This window comes from Anthonomus grandis, chromosome 3 (genome assembly GCF_022605725.1).
Source record: "Anthonomus grandis grandis chromosome 3, icAntGran1.3, whole genome shotgun sequence".
NCBI classification, from domain to species: domain Eukaryota; kingdom Metazoa; phylum Arthropoda; class Insecta; order Coleoptera; family Curculionidae; genus Anthonomus; species Anthonomus grandis.
In genome coordinates, this window is record NC_065548.1 from 4,172,507 (window position 1) to 4,190,945 (window position 18,439).

An 18,439-nucleotide genomic window follows, 5' to 3' on the forward strand; every position below is an offset into this window, starting at 1 on the left:
TCAGCATCATACACACACGCGTATATCTGTTTTTCCTGCACACCTCTTAACTTATTAAAATGTCCTTCAAGTTACCTAAAAACTGTTACATATTTTAATTTATTAAATTAGCTTATAGGGTTTTAACTTCTATTCCAAAGTAATACACTTATTATCGTCTAGTTGTAGTCTTAGGTTTGTTTTATGTCGGGTTTCTCTTTTTTTTTACTTATAATTTAACAAGTTTTAAAAGTTTTGGCCTATTAACTGAATGAAAAGAAAAAAGAAACCCTAATTTTTTATAGTATAATTTTTAACCCAAACGTCTACCTCATGTGAAAAAGAAACTAATATTTGTAATTTTTGTCCTAGTACACTTTAACTTACTAATTTTTTTAAGTTTTAGGTTAAATTTTCAGTGGCGGCTCATGAGAGATTCACGTAAAAAAAGTGAATTTTTATATGTTCCAGAAGTTTTCCTATTCCAGGGTTTTAATGTTATTGGTTAAAGATTTACTTTTCTTGTATTTGATGCCATTAAGGAATATGAAACACTAGTTTATTTATTTCAAGGAATTTAACATAGTTGATTACATGTTCCTCTTAGACCTTTTCCAGGCATTTTAAAATAAGTTTTCTTGGTACTTTGTGCATCATTTTGGTAACTGTTCCAGACTTCTCAAGTCATTTTTAACACATTGCGTGCCATGTCACTCACATATGGGAGACAGTGATGTTTCTTAGGGGGGCCGTCATACATATATGGGAGACACGAAATGTTTCAGATCAGGCCGTGTCTCCCTCATATGTGTGACGCTAAATGTATTTTAAACGGCGTTTTCAAACCGTGGCCCCCTAGGAAACATTATGGTATACTTGGTTTTAGGTAGCTTTATATAAGTATTATATAATTATGTTTTTAAATAAAGGGCACTTTAAATGTTAATAAACTCCATTTATTCCTAAAATAACTTTATAAACACTTTAAACAAATGAATATCAAAACGCAACAACAACCCCTATTCTATTTTAAAAAAAAAAGTAATGAAAAACTGTTCTACAGAGAGATAAAAAATATTTTTACTTATGTTTATAATTAAAACAGTCTAAACATAACTGGGGTGATCCTGGACATATGGCACAGTAGGTATATACTCCTTTGGCCTTCTTTTTTGCCTCCTGCCTTCCGGCCTCTTTGCATAGTTTAGCATAACACAAGCTACATTTTCTTCTTATTTTTTTCCATTTGCATCAGTTCTTTTCTGTAGCTGATGACGTTCACTAAATGATTTTTGTTTTTTAGACGTTCCTTTATCTGGTCCTTCAATATTGCGACCAGAAGTTCTCGGAATTTTCTTATACCTATCGTACTTTTTGCAACATGTTTATATACCACCCAAGCATTTACCACGGAAATACCCAGCAATATCTCTAGTCCTAACTTTCTGTACCATTTAATTCCTTTGCGAAGAGTACAAACGTAGGATGCCATTTGGTCAGATAAATCTATGCCACCTTTTCCTTTATTATATGCCATCACTCCTATAGGTTTTTCGGTAGCTGCTCATGATTTCTTTTTCCTTTTGAGACTTTGAGTAATGGGTACTTCAATTGCGGTGGTATCTTTGCTAGTGGAAGGTTCATGCTTTCTTTTTTTGCCGGCAATAGTTGATGAATGCACAGCTAACTGATGGGGTGTGTCAGAAGCAGGATCGGTATCAGAGCCCGTAGCAGTATCAGTAGGTACTAAAAATGTGGTGTCGTCTTGGCTGGTTGATGGTTCGTTTGAGTCCATGTTGTTTGGATTTTTTCTTTCGATTTACGGGTACCATTATTGGTGCATGTTTTGTACTTAGCAATCTGACATCGCACGTATCTTTCAATAGCAAGACAACAATACCATCTGGATCTTCAAGTGATTTAACCTCGCCCCTTTTTAGATTGGCTTTGGCAACTTCTTTGGGTAAGTCTTTTCGGGTTTTTCTAAAAGTGCCAACAACATGTCGATGTATAATGTCCGTCCTTGGTGAAGGAGATCTTTAGCCAACAAAAGACATACATTCTGTGCTAATCCTGTTTCTCGAACACCAGATGCTGACTTTCCTGAATAAATTTTTAGAGACCAGGTAAATCCATCTGTAGAACACAACTTGAAGAGTTTTATGCTATAACGATGTGCCTTGTTAGGTATGTACTGCCTAAAAATTAAACGGTTTCTCCACGGAACAAGAGTTTCATCGACCGCTATAACTTCCCCCCGGACAATACAGTTCTTGATATTTTCTTTGCATAATATCGACTAATGCCTGAATTTTACCAAGATGGTCTCCTACAACAATTTCTTTATTATCTTTGAAATGCAACATGGATAGCAGAAGTTGATATCTATTTCGTGACATGACTGAAGATGCAATTTCATTTTTATATATCCCCTTTTTTGCCCAGTAATCTTGTAAACTGCTAATTCTAACAAGACCCATCCATAAAGTTAAGCCCAGAAATTTTTTGATCTCTTCTTCGTCTGTATCTGTCCATTTATTTATACGGGAGTATTTTGTCTTTTTCTTTGTCGCAATACATTGCTCTGCAAATTTATTGGTCTCTTTAACTATCAAATTCAAAACATCATGGTCTATAATGTGTAAATATACGTCCAGGGGACTGACATCTGGACCATGGGGTCCAGTAAATTAAAAATTCTTAGATTTTCCTTCATATTCTTTTCCTTCCAAAAATTCCCCTTCCTCTTTTTTCTCTTCGTCTCGGACTAAATTGTCAACAAGTAGGCCAACGTCCTCTCTATCTGCAGAATCTTCATCATCAGATGATGATCCAGCATTTGGATCGCAGTCAATCCAAGAAGGATCCTCAAGTGAATCATCTGAATCTTCACAGAACGATTCGCTATCACTCGAATTTTTCAAATAATGCCGAAGTTGTTCTTCGCTCAAGGCTTAATTTTTTCGACTCATCTTGATTCACACTAAACTGTAACAATAAAGAACCTTGAGTTTTCATTTCAAACATTGTCAAAGAGGATTGGATTCAAATCCTGGATTTGGATCCAACTTGACAAAAAATAGAAAAACAAGGTTCTTGGGAATTTCTTTTTTCTTCTGGTTTGGGTTGGGTTGGGCAGGTTTGGTGCATTGAAATTTGAAACAAAAAAAAACAAAATAAAGAATGTCTTCTCTAAATGGGAGACGTGGCCACGTGACACGGTGACAATCAAAATCCTTTCTATGAGAAAAAAATGAAAAAACATCAAAAAACTATTAATTACCAATGTTTTATTTTATAAAATAATGGAAATTTATCCAAATAAAATATTGGCCCTTTGGTGAACAATACGAAATTTACCATGGCACGCAATGTGTTAATTATAGTCCAGGCATTTTTTCTTCCATGAATTTTAACCTAATTTGTTGTGTGTACCAGGCTTTTAGAGTAATTTCTTTGTATCTTCCAGGCATTTTAAATACATTTTCATGCATAAATTTGCAGGTCTTCCGAAGTCATTTTTTACCTGTGAAAAATAATTTCTAATTATATTCCAGGCATTTTAAACTCTTTGTATGCCTGGAAGACATACAAAATTATATTTGAAAAAGTACACAAAATACTTCAAAGACTTGGAATGCTTGAAGCAAAATAGAAAATAAGTCCAAATAGCCCAAACAAGAAAGAAATTACCAAGTCTTGCAAGAATCCAAGATAAATGGCTTCAAATATTGAAAAAACCGAAGTAACGTACTGAATCAGCTTGGATTATTCAGAAATGCCTCAATACTAATAATATCTTTAATGAACAAATTAGAAAAAGACAGGCCAATGTTATCGAAAAACAACTGGACAAACCTCTAATAGTATAGCTCAGATAAACCAAGGCATGGTTCATGGTCATTTTTTTACACATTCAAGCTTTTGGAATTTTTTATATTGTCTTCCAGACAACTGGTCCATACATTCCAGATATTTAAAATTATTTTAAGCTTATCAATTACCGTCAATTTCAATGTAGATTAATCAATGAACTTCCATATTTCCCAGGCATTCTAACAAAGTTCTTTTGAATTATGGGAGATTTCTACTTATGTTCTTATGTAATTGGACATTTACAATTTTTGTTCAAATATTTGAGACATTTGAGCCTATTTTAACTAAAAATTCCAGGTAGACATAAAAAATCACTTTGAAACACATTTTTTCTCAGATAATTATTTTCTGCAAAAAAAAAGGTTTTTCATTAAAATTACCCTAAGCCCCCCACCCACCCCACACAGCTTACCAGTAAGAAATTCTTTTCAAAAATCATTGTTTTCCAAAATAATATGCATTCAGAACAGCTGATTCCATCGTTAATATCCAATCTAATAACACAGTTGGTTTATTTAAATTTGATATACTTAATTATATATGTATATTAATAAATATGTAATACAAAAAACAGTACTGTTTGATTGGTTATTATGGAGGAAAATCGGGTGATTTTTCAGCAGAATTTCTTAATTTAATCCAAGTGTTTTAAACGTTATTGGTTATATGTTGTAAGTCTTGAAGCCATTAATTTTTTTTCTTGTACCTGATGCCATGAAGGAAGAAAATGAAGTACAGGTTTATTTCTTTCAAGGAATTTAATATAGTTATTTACACATGTTCCTCTTGGACCTTTTCCAGTCATTTTAAAATAAGTTTTCTTGATTTCTTGACTTTGTGGTCATATTTTGTACTAAAAGTAATTTGGTATCTGTTCCAGGCTTTTTAAGTCATTTCTAATTATAGATCGGGCATTTTTTTCTTTCGGGGATTGTAAAATAAATTTTCAGGTCTTCTAAAGTCATTTTTTACGTTTGAAAAGTAATTTCTAATTATATTCCAGGCATTTTTAACTCTTTGTATGCCTGGAAGACATACAAAATTACATTTGAAAAAGTATATGAAATACTCCAAAGACTTGAAATGCTTGAAGTAAAATAGAAAATAAGTCCAAATAGCCCAAACAAGAAAGAAGTTACCAAGTCTTGTAAGAATCCAAGGTAAATGACTCCAAATATTAAAAAAACTGGAGCAATATACTAAATCAGCCTGGATTATCTAGAAATCCCTCAATACTGATAATATCTTTAATGAATAAATTAGAAAAAGGCAGGCCAATGACTTGGACTAACCTCTATAGCAAAGTCCAGATAAACCGAGGCAAAAATCATGGTCCAGGTATTTTTTTTACACATTCGAGGAATTTGGAGTTTTTTTATTGTCTTCCACACAACTGATCCATAAATTCTAGACATTTAAATTCATTTTAAGCTTATCTATTACTTGTTGAAGAAGTAGTCCATACTTGCAGTGGAGTTAATAAGTCAAAGGGTAACTAAAATTGTTTCTGTCATCCTCCACTAAATTTATTTAAAAATCATCTATCCTACATGTTTCTGACATATAAGATGTCCATCTTCAAGTATCTATAAAGAACCGAGAAAACTTATAAGCTAAGGATAAAAAGTGTTGAAATATTATCTATTACTTGAATATGTTTTACTTTTAATGTTATCTATTACTGTTCATTTCATTATGGATTTATTATTGAATTTCTATATATTCCAGACATTTTAATAAATTGCTTTTAGATTATTAGTGTAGCTTATAGTGTATTTATGCCATTAAGGAGGAATATGAAGTACTGGTTTATTTCTCTCAAGGAATTTAACATAGTTATTTACATGTTCCTCTTGGACCTTTTCCAGGCATTTTATAATAAGTTTTCTTGGTACTTTGAGGTCATTTTTTGCATCATTTAGGTATTAAAAGTAATTTGGTATCTGTTCCAGAATTCTGAACTCATTTCTAACTATAGTCCAGGCATTTTTTGCTTCCAGGAATTTTAAAATAGTTTTTCAGGTCTTTTGAAGTCATTTTGAACATGCTTTACAATTTCTAATTATATTCCAGGCATTTTCAACTCATTCCTTTTGTATGCCTGGAAGACATACAAAATTACATCTGAAAAAGTACACAAAATACTCCAAAGACTTGGAATGCTTGGAACAAAATAGAAAATAAGTCCAAATAGCCCAAACAAGAAAGAAATTACCAAGTCTTGCAAGAATCCAAGATAAATGGCTTCAAATATTGAAAAAACCGAAGTAACGTACTGAATCAACCTGGATTATCAATGCTTCAGTACTAATTATATCTCTAATGAACAAATTAGAAAAAAAAGGTCAATGTTATCCCTTTAAAAAAACACCTGGAAAATCGTTAATAGTATAGCTCAGACAAACCAAGGCAAAAATCATGGCTTATGGTCATTTTTTTACACATTTAAAGTCATTTTAAGCTTATCAATTACCGTCAATTTCAATGTAGATTAATCAATGAACTTCCGTATATTCCAGGCATTCTAACAAATTTCTTTTGAATTATGGGAGATTTCTACTTATGTTCTTCTGTAATTGGATTGGACATTTACTGCCTTTGTTTAAATATTTCAGACATTTGAGCCTATTTTAACTAAAAATTCCAGGGAGACATAAAAAATTGAAAGCCTGGAACATATTAAAAAATTACATTAAATAACTGAAAGATATAAAATGCTTCAGAGGCTTAAAATGGAAAAAAAAATGTCCAGATATTCCAAAGAACAATGAAATTAACAAGGGTTGCAATCCAGAAAAAATCACCTCAAATACCTTGAATATCGAAGGGCAATCCCACACCTTATTTCCTTCCAGGAGGTTTCTACCATTAACTAAAAAAAAATTCACCTAATTATGCTACCATCTATGGTTGATTTTTTATTTAATTGAAACCTTCCAGAGATGAGTCCAATGAACAAATTAGAAAAAGACAGGCCTAACATTCCTTTATCTGTTTTTCATGTTTTCCAGACATGGCGGCTCATGAGAGATCCACATGAAAAAAGTGAATTTTTGTATGTTCCAGAGGTTTTCCTTTTGTGACCATTGTTTTTATTCCAGGGATTTAATGTTATTGGTTAATGTTGTAAGTCTTACTTTTCTTGTATTTGATGCCATTAAGGAATATGAAATACTGGTTTATTTCTTTTAAGGAATTAAACATACTTTGTGGTCATTTTTTTTGCATCATTTATGTACTAAAAGTAATTTGGTATCTGTTCCAGACTTCTAAAGTCATTTTTAATTATAGTCCAGGCATTTTTTTTCCATGAATTCTAACCTAATTTTTTGTGTGTACCAGTCTTTTGGAGTAATTTCTTTGTATTTTCCAGGCATTTTAAAATAAATTTTCAGGTCTTCTGAAGTCATTATTTACGTGTGCAGAGTAATTTCTAATTATATTCCAGGCATTTTTAACTCTTTGAATGCCTGGAAGACATACAAAAGTACATTTGAACAGGTACTCCAAATACTCCCAAAGACTTGAGATGCTTGAAGCAAAATAGAAAATAAGTCCAAATAGCTCAAACAAGAAAGAAATTACCAAGTCTTGCAAGAATCCAAAATCAATGACTGAAACCTCTATAGTATAGTCCAGATAAATCAAGGCAAAGATCCATGATTCATGATCATTTTTTTACACATTCTAACTTTTGGTATTGTTTGTATTGTCTTCCAGACAAGTGGTCCATATATTCCAGATATTTAAAATCATTTTAAGCTTATCAATTACCGTCAATTTCAATGTGGATTAATCAATGAATTTCCATATATTCCAGGCATTTTAATAAATTTCTTTTGGATTATGGGAGATTTCTACTTATGTTCTTATGTAATTGGAAATTTACAATTTTTGTTCAAATATTTGAGACATTTGAGCCTATTTTAACTAAAAATTCCAGGGAGACATAAAAAATTACTTTGAAAACGCATTTTTTCTCAGATAATTATTTTCTGCAAAAAAAAAGGTTTTTCATTAAAATTGTCCTTAGCCCCCCACCCACCCCACACAATTTACCAGTAAGACATTCTTTTCAAAAATCATTGTTTTCCAAAATAATATGCATTCAGAACAGCTGATTTCATCGGTAATATCCAATCTAATAACACAGTTTGTTTATTTAAATTTGATATACAAAAACAGTGCGATTAGATTGGATATTATGGACGAAAATCGGTGATTTTTCAGCAGAATTTCTTACTGGGCAAATGTTTGGGGTGGGTGGGGGGGTAAGGGTTTTGCTGATGAAAAACAATGTTTCTGCAGAAAATATATATTCAATATTTCAGGCATTTTAATCAATATCTTTTTGATTATTGGGGATATTCTACTTATGTTTTTGTGTAATTGGACATTTACAGCCTTTGTTTAAATCTTTCATTTGACCCTATTTTAACAAAAAATTCCAGGGAGACATAAAAAATCACTTTAAAAGCCTGGAACATATAAAAAAATTACATTAAATAACCGGAAGACGTGAAAGATTATATGAAATGCTCCAGAGGCTTGAACACTGAATTTAACAAGGATTACAAGAAGAATTTACCTCAAATGCCTTGAATAACGAAGAAAAAATACACTATTGTGCTCTATTTAACTGCAACAGTCCCGAATAGACTCTAATAAGTTTATAAAATGAAAATTACCTGCGAATGCAATGGTACTAACACCTCTAATGAACAAGTTAGAAAAAGATAGGCCTATGAAGCACAACTGGATAAACCTCTATAAACATTTGTTTGCATATTCCAGGCTTTTTGAATGTTGACACTTTTAATTGTAATAATATTTTTCATCTGTTCCAGGCATGAATATAACCTAATGGGTCGCCACTGTTAATTTCAATACATTAACGTATGGATTAATCTGTACGTTATTGTAAAACGTGTCTCAGGGACACTAGAGTTGTTTTAAGGTTTTTAGTATTTTTTATTTAATGTTTTGTTATTACGGTATTTATACTAGAAGTGTTGATTTGTTTTTTTTTTAAATATATAAATGGATGGACGTGTTCATTTTTACATCCGTTGCAACTAAATGACAAGACAATTTCATTAATTAAAAAAATAATAATAGAGAAATAAGAATCTCATCTACTTGAGTACCGATAAGTCTGATTAGTTGAGGCTGGCTGCTATTTTTTTTTTTTAGACAATTAGAACAATTTTTCACCCCCCCCCCTTCCCGATTGCTGACCCAATTTACTCAGTAATAAATAGATGTTTTTTTTTGGTGCTGAGCTACGAGGAGTCCCTCTTCGTAGTCAAATTATTTCCTACACTAGTGCAATATTCCCTTTAAAAAGTTCGCCACCCATTTTTTGACGCAGCTTTAATATTCGTCAGCAATCCAAAGAGTTTATACATATTTTATAACAAATTATTGTACAAACAGGACAAATAGCCTGTCAATATATTAACAGGTTTTTCTATATATATATGTATAAGGCTAATTGTCCCCTCCCGGATACCACCGTAGTACGCGAAAGAATCTTTTTGTACTCTTATCGTTTGTTGTGAATTTTTTAAAATTGTATAAATATTTAAATCACCATTGTATACATGTTATATTTTTGTACGCTTGGACGAATGCATTATTGAATATATTGAAAAAATTCTAAAAATTTGTGTTTTTTTAAACCCACACCCTTCGTCGGTAAAGGTAAGCCTTCTGCTATAATTTTTAATTAGTCCAGGCATTTTAATCCATTTCTTCTGGATTATTGGGGAATAGATCCTTAGTATTCATAGTGTAATTCTTGGGAATTATAGCATAATTTTCTAGGTATTCCAGGTTTTTGAGTTAACTTTTTTTTATTATATCTTCCAGGCATTTAAAAATTATTTTTCAAGTGACCAATTTTCTGGAGTAATTTTTAATTATATTCCAGGCATTTTTAACTCATTCTTTTTGTGTTCCTAGAAGACATACAAAATGACTTTGAAAGCATCAAACATAAAAAATTGCTTTAAATACTCGAAGTGATACAAATACTTGAATAACTTAAATTATGATACTTGCATCGATCAAATAGATATCCAGGGATACTTGGGCCACTTAACTGTTCCAGATGCATTTTTCCACCAGTTTTATCACTAGAAATTCAAGGTTGAGTTTTACTTTAGGTCTTCAATTGCCTGGAAGCGATTTTCCTTATTTTCGCCCTTAGAACATTGAAATACTTTTTATATTTCTAGTTTCTTGCTTTGAAAATAACACTTTATGTCATACAATGAAACATATTTTGACTGGTTTCTGGTATGAATGTTCCACTAATGAGTTTTATCGTGTATCTCTTAATCAAACTTCTTAATATATGTCAATCATTCCATTTATAGAATCAATTCCTTGAAATCGAAGTCGAAAGTTAACTTTGCTCGAGTGCCAAATTCAGTGGCAGAATTGGAAATGTGGGTCTGGCCATTTCGACGATTGTCTGGAACCATTTTGGTTAATGGTAAAACTGTCTCGTAATTTTTCCATTGCTAGTATTTTATTTGCATGTATTTATTTGTTTAAATTGGGATAAATTATATATGTTTTCTGGTACAACAATGCTTTTACTCTGTTTATTTTACTGTATTTATATGACGGGCTAGTTTTAGCTTCATACGCTTTTGTGCCATATTATCAATTTAAAAAAAAAAAAAAAAAAAAAAAAAAAAATACTTTTATTACCATTCAAAATTATTAAACATTATTACAGAATATACGAAACTAAATTCCATGAATATACAAATAATTCAAAATTACAACAATTTGTTTGGTAATCGGAGTGCAACGCGATTTTTATAAAAAAAAAACCGATACACATGCAAGTACATAGATTACTTGTACATGTGCTGTACAACCCGTGTTCCTAAATAAACTATTTTCTAAAAAACGTAATATGTATTTACAATAAGGTCCATACCAAAATCAGAAGGGACAATATATGCATTTTACAATGAACTAGCGAGTGGCTATGAAGCTGGGCAAAAAGAAAAACAAAAAAAAAAACAAAAGAATCCAAAGACGAGCGAGAACGGTATAGGGGCGAGCACGAAGGGTAGATAACAGGCGAGTGAGAATTTAATTTTAATGTAAATATTTGCAATTAGCAAGATCAGGTGTGCAGAACATTAATTAAAACAAAAATACCATTTTATAAAGTACGGTCACATTAGGTTACCATAATTTGCGTGTTTAAGAGATATTTTTTTAAGTTTATAATAAATTTTTTAGGCGAACATTCCTTTATATAAATAGGTAGTTCATTCCACATCCGAATGCCCATATATAAAAAAGATTTTTTAAAGGTTGCTGTTCTATGTAAAGGAATTCTAAGCAAATGGGGATTTCTTGTATTATAAGGAATATCTTGATTAAAAAATAAATTTCTTAAATTTGCAGGCTGTCCGGTTTTCATTATTTTATAAATTAAATTAAACATATAGACTTTCCTTCTATTGCTCATATTCAGAATTAAATTAGAAATTAAATATGGAGTTATGCGGTTTCTAGAGGCAATATTAAATGAATATCTCATGCAACTATTCTGAAGTTTTTGTATTTTGTTCGATAAGTAGTTAGTTAAAGAATCGCCGTATATAATATCCCCATAGTCAAGTAATGAAAGAACTAGTGTATCACACAGCCAATATTTTATTTTTGAAGGCAACATTTTCTTATACTGATAAAGGCCCTTTAATCTGATGTAGGCGGCTTGAAGTTTGACTTTAATATGGGAAGTAAAGTTAAGATTTGAATCAATAATTACACCTAAATTATGTTTTTCAGTTACAACTGGAACAGACTCGCTTTTAACAACTACTTTAAATCTGTTTGAAACCTCTTGCAGCTGACTCTTGTTATGTGTTACAAACATTACACACGATTTTGATGCGTTAAGTTTTAAGTTGTGATTCTCAGTAAACACGGCCAAGCTCTGTAGATCAGTATTTATTTTATTTTGCGCCTCATGCAGACCTGGAGTATCAAAAGCAATATATACCTGGGAATCGTCAGCATACTGTTGGAGTTTTGAATTTTGAAGACACTTTTCCATATCAGCCACATAGAGAGAAAACAGCAACGGTCCTAATATGGATCCTTGTGGAACACCCATGGTAAGAGGCAAGAAGTTGGAGAACTCATAATTTGACTTTTTGATTACCCGAACGCAGTGAGACCGACCCTCAAGATAAGATTGGAAAAATATAATGGCATTTGTAGACAACCCAAAATAGTGTAATTTAGTTATAGTACTGGTAACAGGCTACAATAAACAAAATTTGTTTTGACAATATGTCTCCTGTATGTTATTATAGCACACTCCACTCTATCCCTGTAATATTTAGTCTTGGCATGTTTTATGGTTTTGCGATATAAATTTTGGTTGTATTTATTAAAATAATGCGGAAAAACTATTATGAACTAAAAATCTAGGTAGTGTGTGCAAAGGTCTTTTAGTTTCAGGTTTAAAAATATGCATCATAGGAAATTAATTATTAAAAATTTTAATAGATTTAAGATAAAAGGATCTTATAAGAGTTGATTGTTATCACACAGTGTTTCCCAATTAATTTTAGAACAAGACTGAAAGATTAGAGAATATATACGACCACGTCTCTTAGTAGTTATTGATACTTTCATGGGAAAATCAAATTGTCAATAAACTGCTGCCTTATATTTGACAAACCACGATTCAATACAGAACAGAAGATAGCACCATTAAAATGGGAGATACATAATCAAAAATATACGCAGAATTTTCTATGACACGCATCTATGTGAATCTGACTTCACTAATCTTTGGCTTTATTTGTACAGTAATTAGTCGATACAGTATAATTTGACAGATGGATTGGTTCTTTAGCTTTTAACCAATGTTCTGTAATTAATAATATTGTTGGATAAACAAGGTGGTCCAAGAAAAACTCTAGATTAGAGATGTGCGATTTATGTGGTCCGGATTTGATTTTTCAATTTTTGACTTATTCATTATGCTCAACATTACGGCAATTGAAATTTTAAAAATGTTTAATTTGAGCTTGCCTTCATAGGTGATGATGCATTGTCATCATACACTTTATTGGCTTCTAACTCATTTAACTGTGACTTTAATAGACAAATCTCGTTGTTATAAGAGTTGTGTTCTAATGGTGTCAATCATTATCGATCCGTTAATTGCATTAAAATTCTATCGAAATCATTTTTAAACTTAAACTGTTGCTTTTTATACTCATAGAGTTTTACTCTAAATTATTTCTTTCTCATACTATTTAGCGTGTTTTCAGTGCTTTTTTAAAGAGCGACGACTTCTTCTCTTTTTGAATTTAATGCGCTTTGTAACTGTTTCTCAGAGGCAAAAACATCTTCAAAATCCTGTGTCCTTTTCCTCTCCTAATTAGCTACAACAGTTGCAATTTGTAGCTAATTATGATCGAATTTCAATGTATAGTTCAGTTCAGAGATCTATTAGAATCTTTGATGTACCGCAAATAGTCCGTGTGCCGGTGTTACTTGTATTGTCACACGACATGCATGTTTAAATCGCAAAATTTTATGTGGAAAGAGTCATAAAGTAATATTCTAAGCGATATTTAATCATTTCATTAAATAAATAAATGTTTTAAGCATTTTTTTAAGAATTTATAGATTTGATTCGTAAAATTTGACTACATGCGCCCACGTACTATTTTGTTAAATGCCTGACCCTAGTCACAGCCACTCAAGCGTGAAAAGTTGCACAGGTCCGGCCTTAAAATTTATTTGTATTTAAAACTTTATTATTCGGGATTTTTGGGTCTAGTTTTATTAAGTTAGAAATTCAGGATAGTTGATAGCAAGATAATATTTAATTTAAATATAAGATTTAAGTACGTTAAATGAGTTTAACCAAAAATTTTAATTTCATAAGTTTAGTTTTTAGCGCCATCAGTCCCTTATAACAAGTCAAGTCTCTTTGCTTTGCAATATGTCAAGTTGGAATAATGTATTGACTACTGTTAACCCACTGCATAGCTTTCATCAAATAGTATTAAACAATTTTAACACTGTTTTTCCTGTTGTCAATATTAAGAAACGAAATAGAAAACCTTGATATACTAAGGGTTTACGAGTATCTGGGAAAAATATGCACTTCCTTTTTTACATTAGGAAATACGCTATGAACAATGCAACATTTTTAAATTATTATAACGGATACCGCAAGATTTACAGAAACTCAATCAGAATGGCTAAGTGGGCCTACTTTCAAAGGAGGATAAATAATTCCTCCAACAGAACATTTGACTGCATGAGTCACAGAGTGCTGCTGATGAAACTGGAGCTCTATGGTTTCAGGGGAACTGCCCTTGAGTGGTTTCGTTCCTACTTATCAAATCGTGTCCAGGCTGTCAAATTTAATGGTGGTATGTCTAAGGAACTTAATATAAATGTGGGTGTTCCGCAAGGATCAGTACTTGGTCTTTTAATTTTTCTCATTTATGTGAACGATCTGCCACAACTGCAGGTAACTGTTGTGCCGATGATACCACCATCCTCTGGCACGACTCTGATGTTTCTCAAATGGAGGCCAATATACGTGCAGATTTGTTGAAAATAAAAGACTGGTGTGATGCAAATTTTTTGACATTTAATGTTTCCAAAACAAATATCCTTAAATGTAATACAAATTATATATGTTTAAGTAATGAAGCCATCAACATGCCACCGTTCAGTAAGTTTTTGGGTCTTTCCATAGACAAGTTCCTTAAATTTGAAGACCATATTGTGAATGTATGTAGAAAAGTCTCAGGTAGAAAAGATCAGGCTGCTACTCCCTAAGGGTTATTGCCACCAGTCTTAATTTCTCCATCGCCAGATCTGCATACTTCGCGATTATCGAGTCGCACCTTCGATATGGAATTTGCTTTTGGGGTTCATGTTCAAATTCACTTTTTAGTTCAGTGTTTGTACTCCAGAAAGGGGCCATTAGATATCTATGTGGGGCCAAGCCTCGTGATTCATGTCGCCCGCTTTTTGTAAGTCATAATATTTTAACCCTGTGTTGTATTTTGGAAACAGTTTGCTTAGTTTTTAGAAAATATAAACAGGAACTCCACTTAGGAAGCCACTATAATACGCGACAAAACTATTTGTTGAGGCTACCCATTCCTCATTTTGAACTTGTCCGTAGCTCTATCATATATGGAGGTAGAAAGCTGTTTAATAAACTTCCACTAGAAATAAGACAACTTAAGACTGAAAAAAGCCTACGTACAAGGAAGAAAATATTTCTTGCTAGTAAAGCGTACTAAACTATGTAGCACCTAAACTATGATGAATTTTTAATGATTAGCATTTAAGTATTTTTCAAAATTTTATTTAATTTTATTTTATTTTAAATTAGTTTCTCGTTTTTATTCCTTTAATGTACAGTCTATTGGCTTTGTTTACAACTTCTATGTTTATATTGACAATAAAGCATTTTTGAGTTTAATGAGAGAGTAGGTGACAAATTACTTAGGCTCATTTATTCTGTGGATTAAGGCATTAAATAATTACTTTTTGACACAAAAGTGTAAAATGTTTTGGTTTGTCTTCAAATTTTATATATTTCCTTTTTTTGGGAATTGAGATTTATTTTTACATGGTGGTGATTATTAATGGGGATTGTGGCTGCCATATTCAATGTCCTTTATTTTATTTTTTTTTAATTAATACATATTATGATATATTATTATAATAATATACTCATGAAAACCCCCCATCTCTATATTTAGTACCAACTTCTTTTGATAAAAAGTAATTATGTAGTCAGAAAATTGGAAGTATATTTTTTAAAATAAACTTTTACATTAAAAATCATCTGGCTGTCTATACTTTATGCCTTTAAAAGACACAAGTTTTACTTATAAAAAAAACACACTTTACATCCTGAACGTATTTATTAATTTGTTTGCCTCGTATTTAGTTATTATGCATATTAGGAGAGATTAGATAAAAATTAACAAAAATAAATGCTTATACTAAAAACTAAAAATCTTATACAAAACACTACATTTTAAGTATACTGGATCCTAAAACTACAGTGAGGATACTAAATACTTTTATAAATTTAACCACTCTTTTGAATCTGGCCCAAAAAGTTAATACAAATTTTGTAAATTCTGTTTTTTTGCCATTGTTCTTTAGCAGTTTCTTCCATTAAGGAAGGAAACAGTTTCTCTGTTGCCGCCATGGATTCCAACTTCATCTCGCATATCAGCATATGGATTCTAAAGCATTACATTATATATACTTTATTGTGTCGCTGAAGGACAAACAGTGGCAGTAAGCTGAAAAAAACAAAACTTTAAACTTGTTTAATTAATAAAAATAGGATTTTCTTACTATGGCAAAAAAGGGACTTTTTTCCAGAGAATGGAGGAAGAAGCAGTCTTCATTGTGTTGCTGAAGGACAACAGGGGTAGTAAGCTGTAAAAAACAAAATTTTAGATTTGTTTTTTTATTAAAAACAGTGTTTTTCTTACCATAGCAAAAAAGGGTTTTTCCCAGAGAATGGTGGAAGAAGCAGTATTTATTGTATCACTGAAGGACAACAGGGGCAGTAAGCTGTAAAAAACAAAATTTTAAACTTGTTTTATTAATAAAAATATGGTTTTCTTACTATGGCAAAAAAGGGACTTTTTTCCCAGAGAATAGAAATCATACATCAATCATAAATGTATCATATCATGTTTCGGCTAAATAATATATGGATCTTTCTTCCTCCCAAATTTTTTAAATTTTCCTCAAATATTCTATACACCACCTGACAATTCCATTACAGCAGCTCTTTTGTTAACCATCTTAAGCTTAAATCCAAGTTTTATCAGGTATCTCCGCAAGGTTGAGACTGAGAAATGTTTGTCCCTTGCCAATAAGGTGTCTCTATGGTCAGAACCTCATTGTTTTTGTATTTAGAATACACACCTTTCCTTAGCAATTTGGCAATATCCATGTCAAGTCCCTTTGATTGTCCTGCATCTTTCCTTTTTATTCTGTCTTTAATCCTTTTTTTTACAGGCATATTGTACTATAGGGAACCCCTGTTAAAAACGCTATTTTTTGCAAAGCACTACAATCATTTGTGAACTGAGTATCATTCCTTAGATTGTTATAGATATTTAGATAAATTTGTTCTTTTAAAACTGCTTCATTTCCTCTGTAGCTTCTACTTCCCTTGCTTCTTTTTGCTTCCTCAATACTAGAAAATGAACTATCAGAACTATGTAAGTCTAAATCACTGCCCAGATCACTCTTATTGTTTTTATCACAAATGTTATTGTCTTTTACATTTTTATTGGGTTTTACGTATATTTAAAATGATTTCATAGATAGACAATATAAAATTTTGCCATTTAAACATATATATCATGCAACAATAAATATGACATAGGCGCAGGGACTAGTTAGTGCGGCATCTGCGACACATCAAAGATTCTAATAGATCTCTGAACTGGACTTTACCTATATGTACTTGTAATTCGCGGATAACTTTTTCTGCACATACAGTTTTAGGTTGGTCAGTTTTCAAGCTATATTTCTCTGGAACATTACTGTAGTTTAAGCCTCTTATACAGGGTGTTCCGTTGATCATGTTACAAACTTCTAGGGTAGATAGAAAACGAGAAAAAAAGAAAAGTGCATATGAACATGGATTTGGAAATGCTTCCTCAGGGAGCTAGAGCTCTCTGAAGTTAACCTTTAAAAACTAGTTTTCATTGTATAGCTTCGAAACTACTTTAGTTACCGCAACCAATTTTGAGACATAAATTATTGTTAGTACGTTTATTCTTTTGAACCTATTAAACAAAAATAATTTTAACCAGGGGCGTCGAAATCAGGGGCATATTTGGTAAATTTAACCCCATTTCTCTAAGACTTTAATTTCTGCCCATTTGGGTATCAGATTATGATGCTTCTATGCCTTTTGCATAAAAAAGGTGCTCTCAGCAAAAATGGCTAAATATCACCGTTTTTGTAAAAATTGACTAAAAGTAAATTAATAATAAGATAGAATATATAGGAAAAATAGTTTTTAAAGGTTGTCTTCAAAGAGCTCTAGCTCCTTGAGGAAGCATTTCCGAACCCATGTTCGTATGAACTTTTCTTTTCTTTTTTTTTTGACGTTTTTTATCTACCCTAGAAGTTTGTAACATGATCAACGGAACACTCTGTAGAAAAAAATACATATGCAGTATTGTGGGTTGCCTAAAAAAACGATACTGACGCCAAAAAAATAACCACTCCGAACTGTCACTGTCACATGTCATTTTTTGACGTATGCCTGACATAAGAGACGCGGAGTGTTCGGGGGGGAGTTGATACACTTGCGCAAAACCAAAACAAATTCTCCTTTACTTTTGAGGAATTTAATTATTGATGGGGATTTTTTAATTATTATTTTTATGACTCGTTCACCGAGTGAACGTTATCATCAGTGATCTGCAAACGAACCGATTTTATTAAACGGACGTTCTCCTACGCTTTTCTGCCAATTTACAGGTCAGTAACATCGAGCTTATTACGTTAG

At 31.7% G+C, this 18,439-nt stretch overlaps 1 protein-coding gene across 1 annotated transcript in view; it reads left to right on the forward strand.

Annotated features, from left to right (window-relative positions):
- Positions 1 to 18,439, forward strand: part of LOC126733763 (protogenin-like) — a 125,306-nt gene that overhangs the window by 100,962 nt on the left and 5,905 nt on the right. The gene's annotated exons all lie outside the window — the stretch shown is intronic.